Below are 10,651 nucleotides of genomic sequence, written 5' to 3'. Positions count from 1 at the left end.
GTATTTGCCTATACCACAAATTTTAGTGCTTATATTGTCACGTGGTGGTGACGTTGAAGAACACATTAGCAAAACTGTGAAAGACAAAACTAACTTTTATTGGGCGAACCTGTGGCCTCAAAAACATGCTACACTTATAGCAGAACGATAGCGGCGAACACGGTCGGCGATCGTCGAAAATTTGATCAGCGGCTCAAGCGCGTCGGCTTTTAAAGATCAGTCGTCGAATGTTCCAGAGTAATCGCTGGGACCCGCATGCTTTCCACAAAGTTCTACGCCATTCGCGTCACGCATACATGCAATCAGATTACACAAGTTTGGCGACAACAGACAGCGGATAGAAGCATCGATAACATTCTAGAAATTTCCGATATATTTAGGCGCGTTCTGCGCTGAGCGATAACATTTGTTAGGCGGTGAAACGTGTCGCCCGATAAAGACAAGTACACGTGTCAAGATATGTTTAAACTACACGTTTTAGTATTATTATAGGCTCCTAAAACAGCATTCTTGTGGTTAACGTTATTTTCTCAAGATATAACTTTCGCTACCGTAATTGAACATGAACTGAGAAAAAAAGCATAAACCAGCACACTAATTCAACCCGAAAAAATGCTGGTTAGACAACTTGGTTGGTGCTTCGAGCTGCCAACCTTACAAGCTAAATTGATTTCTGTTTGTTTTTATACCAGCAAGAACATCAGGAATAAGACGAACAGTGAAACAATGCTTTTCGTGGCCCCAATCCCACAATACAAACACACATTTGCGTCTATGGTTGTATGTTACTTAGGCTCTTCTAAATTTTTTTTTTGTTCCTCCTCTTCTATGTTAGTTTTATCAAGATTTACAATGTTTCTTACTTCCGATAGATTCTGGTATATTATTACCTTCATTACCATATATCTGTATTTCATTATTTATCATTTCTGTAATTGTACCGATTCAGCTGCTATTTCTTCCTAGTGATAATTTTATGTTAACCATTAGCAGGATGTTCCAATTTAGTTTTTACTATGGAACCTCCTTCTCTATACATCTATCTGCAATGTATCTTTATGTAATAATAAAGATTGATTGATTGATTGATTGATTGATTGATTAATTGATTGATTGATTGATTGATTGATTGATTGATTGATTGATTGATTGATTGATTGATTGATTGATTGATTGATTGATTGATTGATTGATTGATTGATTGATTGAAAGTGGGCATATATTTTTGAGCATTTTTCGCAAAACAAAATAAAACTCAAGGTACCTAAATGAGGGCTAACATGATCCACATAACTGCTGAGGAGCAGGAGAGTAATATCATGTGTTCTGAACATCTGTAATGCTTTAGCATGCGGCTTGGCTTAGGAGCTGAATTTGCTAAAGAAATAAGCAAAATATTCCTTCGATAAGTTGGTTCCCCCGATTGATCCCGAAAGAGGTATGGGGATATCTAAAATAAAGCGTAATTTATGATTTTCACATTCCGCAGTCATCCAGGTACTGTCGATCCGACGTGCCACAGGTGTAGCCTTAGCCGAAAATCCAAGCAGCCTGTGTTACACCTCACCCCCGCCCCATGAGCTGTCGTCGGTCACGCAGCGTAGAGCTGCACACCGTGATTTTCGAGTTAATTTGGACAGGGTGTCGTACAGGCTGACAATCGATGTGCGTCCCAGAAATAGTCGTCACTATGCCAGGAATAATATTTATTCTTTGCTAGAATACTAAACGATCATCCTAACTTTTACGTGCGGAAAAGTTCGATGCTTGGCTGGTGCTACTACAAGTGGAGAATAGCGTGGTCCGCGCTGTTCTTTATTTAATTGATCGTATTTATATTAAAGCAGGTAATAACGGTCATAATTATCTACGGATATGTTCGGGCCAATATTCAATGAAAAGTAAAACACTGACAGGAAGAAATTCACAGCGATAAAAAAAGCACTCAAAATTGAGCTCCTATGACCACTTCGGAGGCTGATGTGGTTAAGGGAGAGTAATGATGCTGGAGAATCGCCTAAAAGTGCCCATAAACGTTCTTCTCTGTCTGAGCATATGAATTTCACTGCAGAGAAAAGTGTGTAGAGGTTATCGAAAACAGTGACAAAATTCTAATGCTGATTGTTCCCCATAAATTAAAATCAAGGCGCGATACAGCAAGCTGGCCGAGTTGGTTTGCGTTCTGAATGAATGTTTTAGCGCAAAAAGGAACGTCAATGTCTCCTTTGTATTCATCCTTTTCTGCATGGCAAGCATGCATTGTGAATGAAATTAGTAACGCTGCGGAAGAACTTTGATCACAGTGCGATCTGTTCTTGCATATTAAAATGAGTATACTAAAAGAGTATACTCGCATACTAAAATGGTGCGCAGTGTATATATGCGAAAGTATAGAAATTTCGCATCGGTTACCGGCAGCGCGGAGGTCGTAATGATGATGTAATGAACCTATATCATTTTAATGCAGAGGTTGTTCGTACAGCTACCGACATCGGCAACGTTTTTTTCATCCACTGTCGTGTTTTTTTTTCTCATCCATTTATTTGGCTCAGAGTCATATTACCGCGGTATCGTTAACGGCCCCGTGCCGCCGAAAATCCGGCGTCTGTTTTTAGAAAAAGTTTATTTCGACAAGAGACGATACGAACACTGAGTCATAATCACGGCACGATTCCACCCGGACGATAACATGTAAGAAACGAAACAAAGCGCGTTGTCGACGTAAGTAGTGTCCGAGTCCTCACGCACCAACGTATAAACACGTATACCCACGGAAAGGCACAGTTACACATAAACTAAATGCCACATGTACAAAATGGTTTTCAATATATACAGCGTACACAATGGTTATATACAATGATGATGTGATAGAACACTTTACACAATTTTGAAGTGATGTGCACGAGATGTGTATATACAAAAATGATCATGTATACGAGAGGACACACACACAGCAATCACGGGCACCTGCATTCTATGTGCATTAAATGAATAATTCTGATGGTCTGGCTACAAGAACCAGGCTGGACGAAAATTGAGCCATACGCGTCCATCAGCCACCGACAGGAAACGACATGACCACTGTCGAAGGAACTCTTCTTCTCCAAGGAAGAACAACTCCTCCGACAGAAACGACAGTAGCTCAGAGTAGAGCCTCCCCATAAGTGGAAACAGAGCGCGGTGACGACGTCCCATGGCAACTGCCTCGCACCGGTTACGCCATAGACAGAAGGCCCCCGCAGCAATTAAAAGTCGCGCAAAGCGGCCACGTGAGCAGCGACCAGATGTAATAAAGCGGTTAACTCCAAGGCCACGAAATCCAGTATGCACGGCCCTCCAAAATATCCTGGCAACGACGCATTGCAGCAGTACATGTTTATTGGATTCTTGAAGGGGGCAATTGGGACACTGCGAAGATGGGACAACGCCCCACCGCTCAAGCCTGTCCCGAGTTGGAAGCACTTGCCACCCTAGACGCCACATGAAGTCGCGTAGGTGGCCAGGCAAAAATGACGCCGTTATCGCATCCCACGACACACTATTGGAACGTGCGAGGCGCGCTGGGGGAACTAGAGGAAGCAGTAAGGCTGACATAGTATCTACTACGCGGTTTTGGAGAACGTCTACATCAGGACATACCTGTTGTATGTGGCGATATAATGCCACGGCCGTACAGTAAAATGTAGGTGCGTTTAACACTTGTGGGCCGCGATTTATGTGTACGCCCGGTAACATGTAGCGAATTTTCGTGCCAAGGAAATAGCAAGCGAGTTCACGCGCTGGACACTGATCATGCTGTAACAGACGGAGCAGAAATCGCAGAGCAAGCAGTCGGCAGCGGACAGACACGGATGGGAAGGCGAACCCACCGCGAGAGCGTGGTTGCCCAAGCGCCGCGCGACAGACTAGTTCTGTACGGCCTGACCAGAAGAAGGCACCAAGAAGGGATTGCAAGGACCTAGTAACCCGTAATGGTGGCTGTACGACATGACAAACGTGTCCGGCGTCCCGCACCCGCCGACCAACGGCGGACGTCGCTTCGACGAAAATAATTTCCAACCCCGCATACCCAGCCACACAGGACCTCCATGTAGCGCAAGGAAATTACTTTACTAATTGAATTTCTCAAAATATAATACGTAGAAAAATCGTAAAATAACACTTTTACACAACCTACAGACATGATAGCATCGGATTGTAATTTCAATATACCAGAAATTACAATTCTGTTACGCGGAAACTAAAACAGAAACGCCTTTTAACGCGAGAGCGATTTTCAGCTGCCGGTTGAGGTCTGTTTTTGTAGAAGTGGCGCGGCCCCCTCTGTTCCTTGCGCACCACCAAAAAAAAGAACCACAGAGCTCGCCTGCGTGCATAGTGTTCACCGCCAGCGTTTCCCGGTAAAGATTACGGTTACGTAAGCTGTAGTTGCTGGGAAGCTTGAGAAACACTCAGAGGAATCAGAAAGCTATCACGTTCCACTCCTCAAGACGAAGCTTAAGCGTCCGCAAAGTTTTGTCACACATATACATAACTTTTCTGGAAACAACCGCCGCCGAAGCACAATTGGTTATAACAACGCACGCGTAATGTGAAGGACGTGGGTTCGGCTCCCACCAGCTGAAAGATGTCTTTCCGTCCGCATTCATTTCCATTGAGCTTATCATTCCTAAACCTAAACAAAAGTAGAAGTAGATTCTCGTATGTTTCGCTGGCTTCATTATTGTAGGCCTCGTATGTTGGGGACCAACATTTATGTTTATTACCTTCCGATAACTACCTGTACCTAGCAACTCTGGGTGTCCGCTACTCTTGTCGAAAAGCCATTTTTTCAAGCGCGAAATTTCTTCACTTTTAAATCGGGTACCTATATTTGGATCTCTGAGGCCGTTTTCGTGGTGGGTGAACGTAAATTCCCCTGCAAAGATAAGGTGCCGGTGCAAAGTGATCGTATGCTCACACAAACTAGTTGTGGGGCGGTGCCTTCGTCATTGCGCTGTCATCATCTCCGTCGTCAATACACCAGCACCTTGGCTCGTCCTGGTCATGCTGCCACGGCCTCTACCAAGACATGCTGGCGATAAATTGCGCAGCGATCATAATGCAGCACTGTACACATCAGCAGTGTACTTTGGATGTGTTGATAATGTGTTAATTTGATTTTCGCTGGTTGTATAAGTTATTCCACTACATTAACAGTCATCTTGGATAATTCCTGCGGCAATTTTCATCGAGTGCATTTTTTTTTGCATGCGAAAGTATTCGAAACTCTGTCATAAGCATATCAATAGCGTATGGAATTGAGGTCCTGTTGAGACGCTTACAAATGAGCCGCTGTGTTCTTACAAGTGCTGCTGCTACAGTGAAGCAGCTGGACATGAATAGGATTTCCGGCTCATGCAAAAATTGTTTTACTACGCGTAGTTTCGTTTTCACTAAATGACTTCTTTCGGTGGGTTTTAGAGAAATACCAGAAACGTTTATAACCATAACGCATGACAAAAAAATTAGTCCGCTTCAGTATTGGCGAGTTCGGGCATATCTAATGCTCTGACGTGGATTCATATTAGTGCATAAGCCTGTTAACTGAAAGGTATACATTCGACAGATACATATTACATGCAAGACATACCGGATAGACCACATCCGTGAGGAATTTCATAGTTTTCCTGGCAATGCTCACATGGGCGAAGATGAAACACAATAAAGTACAGCCAGAGCGCCTTTCCTAAAAATTAACTGCCGAGAGCCACTGGTAGTATGACTGGTTGACTCCTTAACAAAAAGAACACAAACCATGGTGAAGACCATCAGTAAGATAAACGTGAGGCCCTATAACGTAAAACTATTCCAAACTGTTTTTATTCCATTCTCCTGACGTCAAATTTGCGTAACCACCGACGCAAGCAATGGGCGATGACCCACAGGATTATCTGAACAGACCAATTATACGCTCTCCTCGTTCATAAGATGTCGCTTTTGTTTGTTTGAAAAACGAATAACATTGCCTACGCTGAGTGGCTTGTCTTATCTAATTGGCTGACAAGAGGCGAGGAGCACGCTCAAGGGGAGAGGGATTTGATGGGGCCAAACACTGAAAATCGATAACCGGACCAAGAGCGTGGTCCCGTCGTCTGTGATTGGTCCGCTTTCCCTTATTTAACTTGCGGTGGCTGGTCGAAAATCGCATTGGCATGCAACGGAAGCTTCAGTATGGTGCTAAAATGGATCCTCAGCAAAGAATAATTGTAGAACTAAGCCGTAAACGTGCCGAAGTTGCTCGAAAACGTTACGCGGCCACGCAAAAAGCTTTATTATACGCAAATATACACATGCTTTCCGGCAGGTGCGAGTAGCCAGTGCCTGGGTGCTCGGCGGCAGCCATCTTATATTCCTTTCCGAACGGGGCAGCTTGCGGCTATTCAGAAGAAAACTCAGTTTTGTTCGGCATATAAATGCTTCTTTAACGCATAAATGTCACTTTGACGCGGGGAGTTTTTGTAGTATTATGACGTCGCGTGACAGGCAGGTGAAGTGGGTGCCGCCCGAAAGCTTTTGACCAATAGCCAAGGGCTAATGGCGAAAAGCCGTCGAATCAGAAATATCTATTTTGCTTTTGTTCGGCCAAATCAAGCCTAATCAGCGTGCACACGTCATATCAGATAGGGAGCTATCGCGGTTTTCTTGACGTCCCGTGACAGCCAGGCGAAGTAGGTGTGGCCCAAAAAAGTTTTTAACCAATCACGTAGGGCTCATTGCAGAATTGGAATAGAAAAGTTTCGAATAGTTTTACGTTATAGCGCCCCTGGCTTAATGATGGAAGGATGCTCATTAACATTTCTTCTTGAAATAAAACGCCCTCTCTCTCTCTCGCATGTTAGAATTTCTACATAGTAAAATAAACAGTGAGTAGTACCAGCATATCTTTGCAATAACGCTTGCTATAGCAACTACGGAGCCACATATTTCCTCCCACGTTTTGTCACCCTGAGTGTACGCATAAATACTTCAAAGATCGGCGCAATTTTCCAAAAATACGTGTCATTTAACGCTTAGCCTTCTCTGCCTACATCGCCAGCTCTTGCCGCGAGCCGTCGCTTTCTCGCCTGATGAGCACGTGATCCAGGCTACAGTACCGGAGAATGATTAGCAATAAATGTTGGCCACGTAGTGCCAGTGAGTGCAAGACAATTCTCCGCAATTAAACAGCCATCAAGTTTTCACTTGTATCATCACCTCACGAGTACCTCTAAACACAGATATATCCTAAATGAAATGCGCTTGATATTGATCGAGAACCACGATTACTTGAAACATTTATATTATCATAAACCGCTTGTTCTCTGTCGGGTACGTGGCAGTAGGTCAACTGTTGGTTTATTCTTAAGAATCACTTTCGGCTACTATGGTAAAGGAGGAAAAAAATCCCCAAGTACATTTGTATTTGAGTCACAACACTCATCGCTGTTCTTTCTTCGTCAAACTGTATACATCGTTTTAGTCCTTGTACAACCACTCTTTCGACGTCTCCTACCGCGCATGCACCTGATTTTGTGTTTGCCAATAGTGCAGTGCATGAACGTAAACATTATCTGAGCTTACCCTTAGCGCAGAATTAAAAAAAATTAGGTTAAAATAAAATAAAATAAGAATTAAAATAAATTGTGCGCATTGAAAGAAACTTGTGCAGCACATATGTTACTGCTTCAATAAAACATTATTTGACAAGCATACCGGCATGCCAGTTCAATTTGAAAAATTTATTTCGAACAATACATCGCTACTAATCCGCACATAATGAACATCCCTGCTATATTGCTGCATGCAAAAGAACTATACGAAAGCTCACATAGGCTTGCACAACATACACAGCCGACTATTTGATGGCTCCTTCCACACGGCTTCGCTAATTGATTTCTACCTAAACATTCATGGATATCAACTGACAACATCGAGATAATCATACATCGTTGTTTCAGAATACCCTGAAAAAAACTTACTCGCTTTGGTGAAAGTTCCTACAGCCATCAAAATAATGTATCCACGCAGAACCAAGCCACTAAAAGCAGTCATCGTGAAGTGACCGGGCTGAGCGATATCCGGAGCCTTGAAAGTCGATGATCAATATATTCGTGATCCTCAAGTCTTTATAAAGGACTCAGCTTTTCCAAGGATTCGTAGGTCGTCACATGATAATTCCACACGTGCTCAATGAAACTTTGTGAACTACTGGGCATTGCTTAGTCAAAGCCGGTGCTGGCGTCATAAGAACCTATACAGCTCTTTCTGCAGCAGAAATGTCACTGCGAGGAAAAAAATCAAGCGGCGCCATTTTAAGTGATTGGCCAGACGCATCTGAGGATGCTGACTGATTGTGGGTAACAAGTTCTGGTAATGCCGGTAATTTTGCAATAATTAGCGTTTTTTATACGCATGGTGTGCTAATAACTCCGTAGTTCGGTTGCCTTCAACATTAGGGTAAATGCATAAAGCTTCTGCACCTACCAATGCCCTTTAAATCCAAACCTCACCATGTTGGGCGCATCAGTTTTTACAAAAACGTTCAAGCTCCGTCTAGCACCACGTTCAAAGCTACAATGAAAGTAGAATGAATAAACTTTTACGGTGATACGTGCCTAAAACTCAAGCCTAGTTATGAGGCACGACGTGGAGACGCTGCATCAGGTTTTACTACTTGTTTTTTTAAAAGAGAAAGCTTTCTTGCACTGAGCTCCAAGCAAAATGTGGCCGCCGTGACCTTAATCCATGGCGCGACACTGAGCTTAGCAGCGCAACCGCAATTTCGAGTGGGCTGCAACGGTGGTTAACACTATAATTATTAAGAAAAAGAAACAATGCTGGTTTTCCCTAAAATCCCACAAGACATTTTGGAAAAAATTCGGTGCGCTTAAAAGCGAAAGAAATCCACAACAGCGCCTAAGCTCTTATTTATGCCTCGTAGTATATTTTTAAATATTCTAAATGATGAAAGAACGATGAATGTTTATAATTTTCTAGAATTGAGCTGCATCCTGCTACAACTAGTATACGAAATATATCCGATATACGTTTTAAAGTGGGTGTACTAACGTGTTACATAAACACTGTTTTAATCACTATTTTGCCAAACGGCGGTTTTGCAAAACTGTCATAATGTCCAGGAAAATCGTATGAAGAGCCGAATCGTTGGTATGTATACGAACGAACACAATGCAATCTCTAATTTTTTCTATTTATGTATATTCAAAATCAACGTGAAGAGAGCTACGAACTTTCAAAGAACAAAACCAAACTGCGCGCGAAGCACATTCAAACGATTTCCCTTTTAAAATAAGCATTAAGTGCTGCAGCCGGCATTTATGACTCCCTATGCACGTTAGCGGTGCAGTAAATTTAGTCCCACTTCGTTCTAAGTTCACTCCGAAGAAATAAAAAATTCAGTGCCATTTCACTCTGTGAATGCTGACGACACGCGAAGCTGTGTATGTGGGCCCCTCAGTGGCGAACGGTCCATCGCCGTGCATTAAATATCGCATGCGCATAAATGGAAGGCGAGGCGCGACTAGTCGCTCCTCCTCGATGTCGAGCCTCGGAAGATGATGAGGCACCGGTGACTACACGTACCCATACATTGTTGCAAAAATCGGCAAGACACCTTTTACTGACGAATCCTGGCACGTAGAACAGACACTCACCTCACCACACTCCGAGGGCGCACACTGCTTTACAGTAGCCAAAGCGATCGTGCGTTGGTCAACGTCCCGCAGTGCAGTAATCCTTGCGAGGCCACTCGAAAGTCACAAGTGATCACACACAACACAAGCCACGCAAAATTGGTTCCCCACAAACTCCCTCTGGAACTTAGCCGTTGCTCCGGTGAAACACACCAAGTTTGCGGCATGAGGGCCACATGAACCGTTCGCATTTCTTTTCGGCCTCGCGGTCCGGGTCACCGTCAAAATCGGTGAGCGGAAGGAAAGGAGATATGCAAGCGCTTGGAACACCGACAAAGAGAGGGTCGCTCGAACGTAGACATGGCCTACGTGCGTAAAAGTGTGGTATTTGTTCTTCTCAGCTTAATATCTGATACGGGTTGCATTTGGACCTAACATGTTAGAACTTATTTGTTCAGGTTGACGGAGAGCTCCTTCACCTCCGCCGCGATTCAACCCGGTATTGCACAAGCTTCGGGATCGGCCCAGGTATGGGGAGAAATTCTTGACCTACGCGACTCTTGCCCACGGGCAACTTTTTAATCAGAACCTAGCCATATACAGCTTCGCTATAAAAAGTGCAATCCAAAAGTAGCCTATGGGAGCGCACTTCGAACGGAGAATGTGGGATATTAAGGTCAAGATGAAGCTCTTTGTGGCTTAGATATTAGTGTTTCTTTTTCAGATTTTTCTTTATTGGCGTCAATTTTGTGCTTTCCTATGTTCAGTAAAAACTTCAGAATTATCTATAGTCACGTTAGACAGCCTTGTGATATTGTGAACCAAATGAACGTGGCGGTGCAATATTATGTAGCACTTAAATGGCTTCTCAAGCGGTTTCAGAAGCCGTAAACTTGTTTAATTCGCTGCTTTCTCTTTCATGCGCTCCGCCTACCAACGCTTTGATATGTCCGTTAGATATCACTTAATTGCTTCCT

At 43.4% G+C, this 10,651-nt stretch overlaps 1 pseudogene; it reads left to right on the top strand.

Moving 5' to 3' along the window:
* The first annotated feature begins 10,034 nt into the window (after positions 1-10,034).
* On the top strand, positions 10,035-10,207 carry LOC142565102 (U2 spliceosomal RNA; annotated as a pseudogene).
* Positions 10,208-10,651: the final 444 nt, after the last annotated feature.

This window comes from Dermacentor variabilis, chromosome 11 (assembly GCF_050947875.1).
Source record: "Dermacentor variabilis isolate Ectoservices chromosome 11, ASM5094787v1, whole genome shotgun sequence".
Taxonomy (NCBI): domain Eukaryota; kingdom Metazoa; phylum Arthropoda; class Arachnida; order Ixodida; family Ixodidae; genus Dermacentor; species Dermacentor variabilis.
Note: the sequence above shows the minus strand (reverse complement) of the source record. Positions and strands in the feature narration are given on the sequence as shown.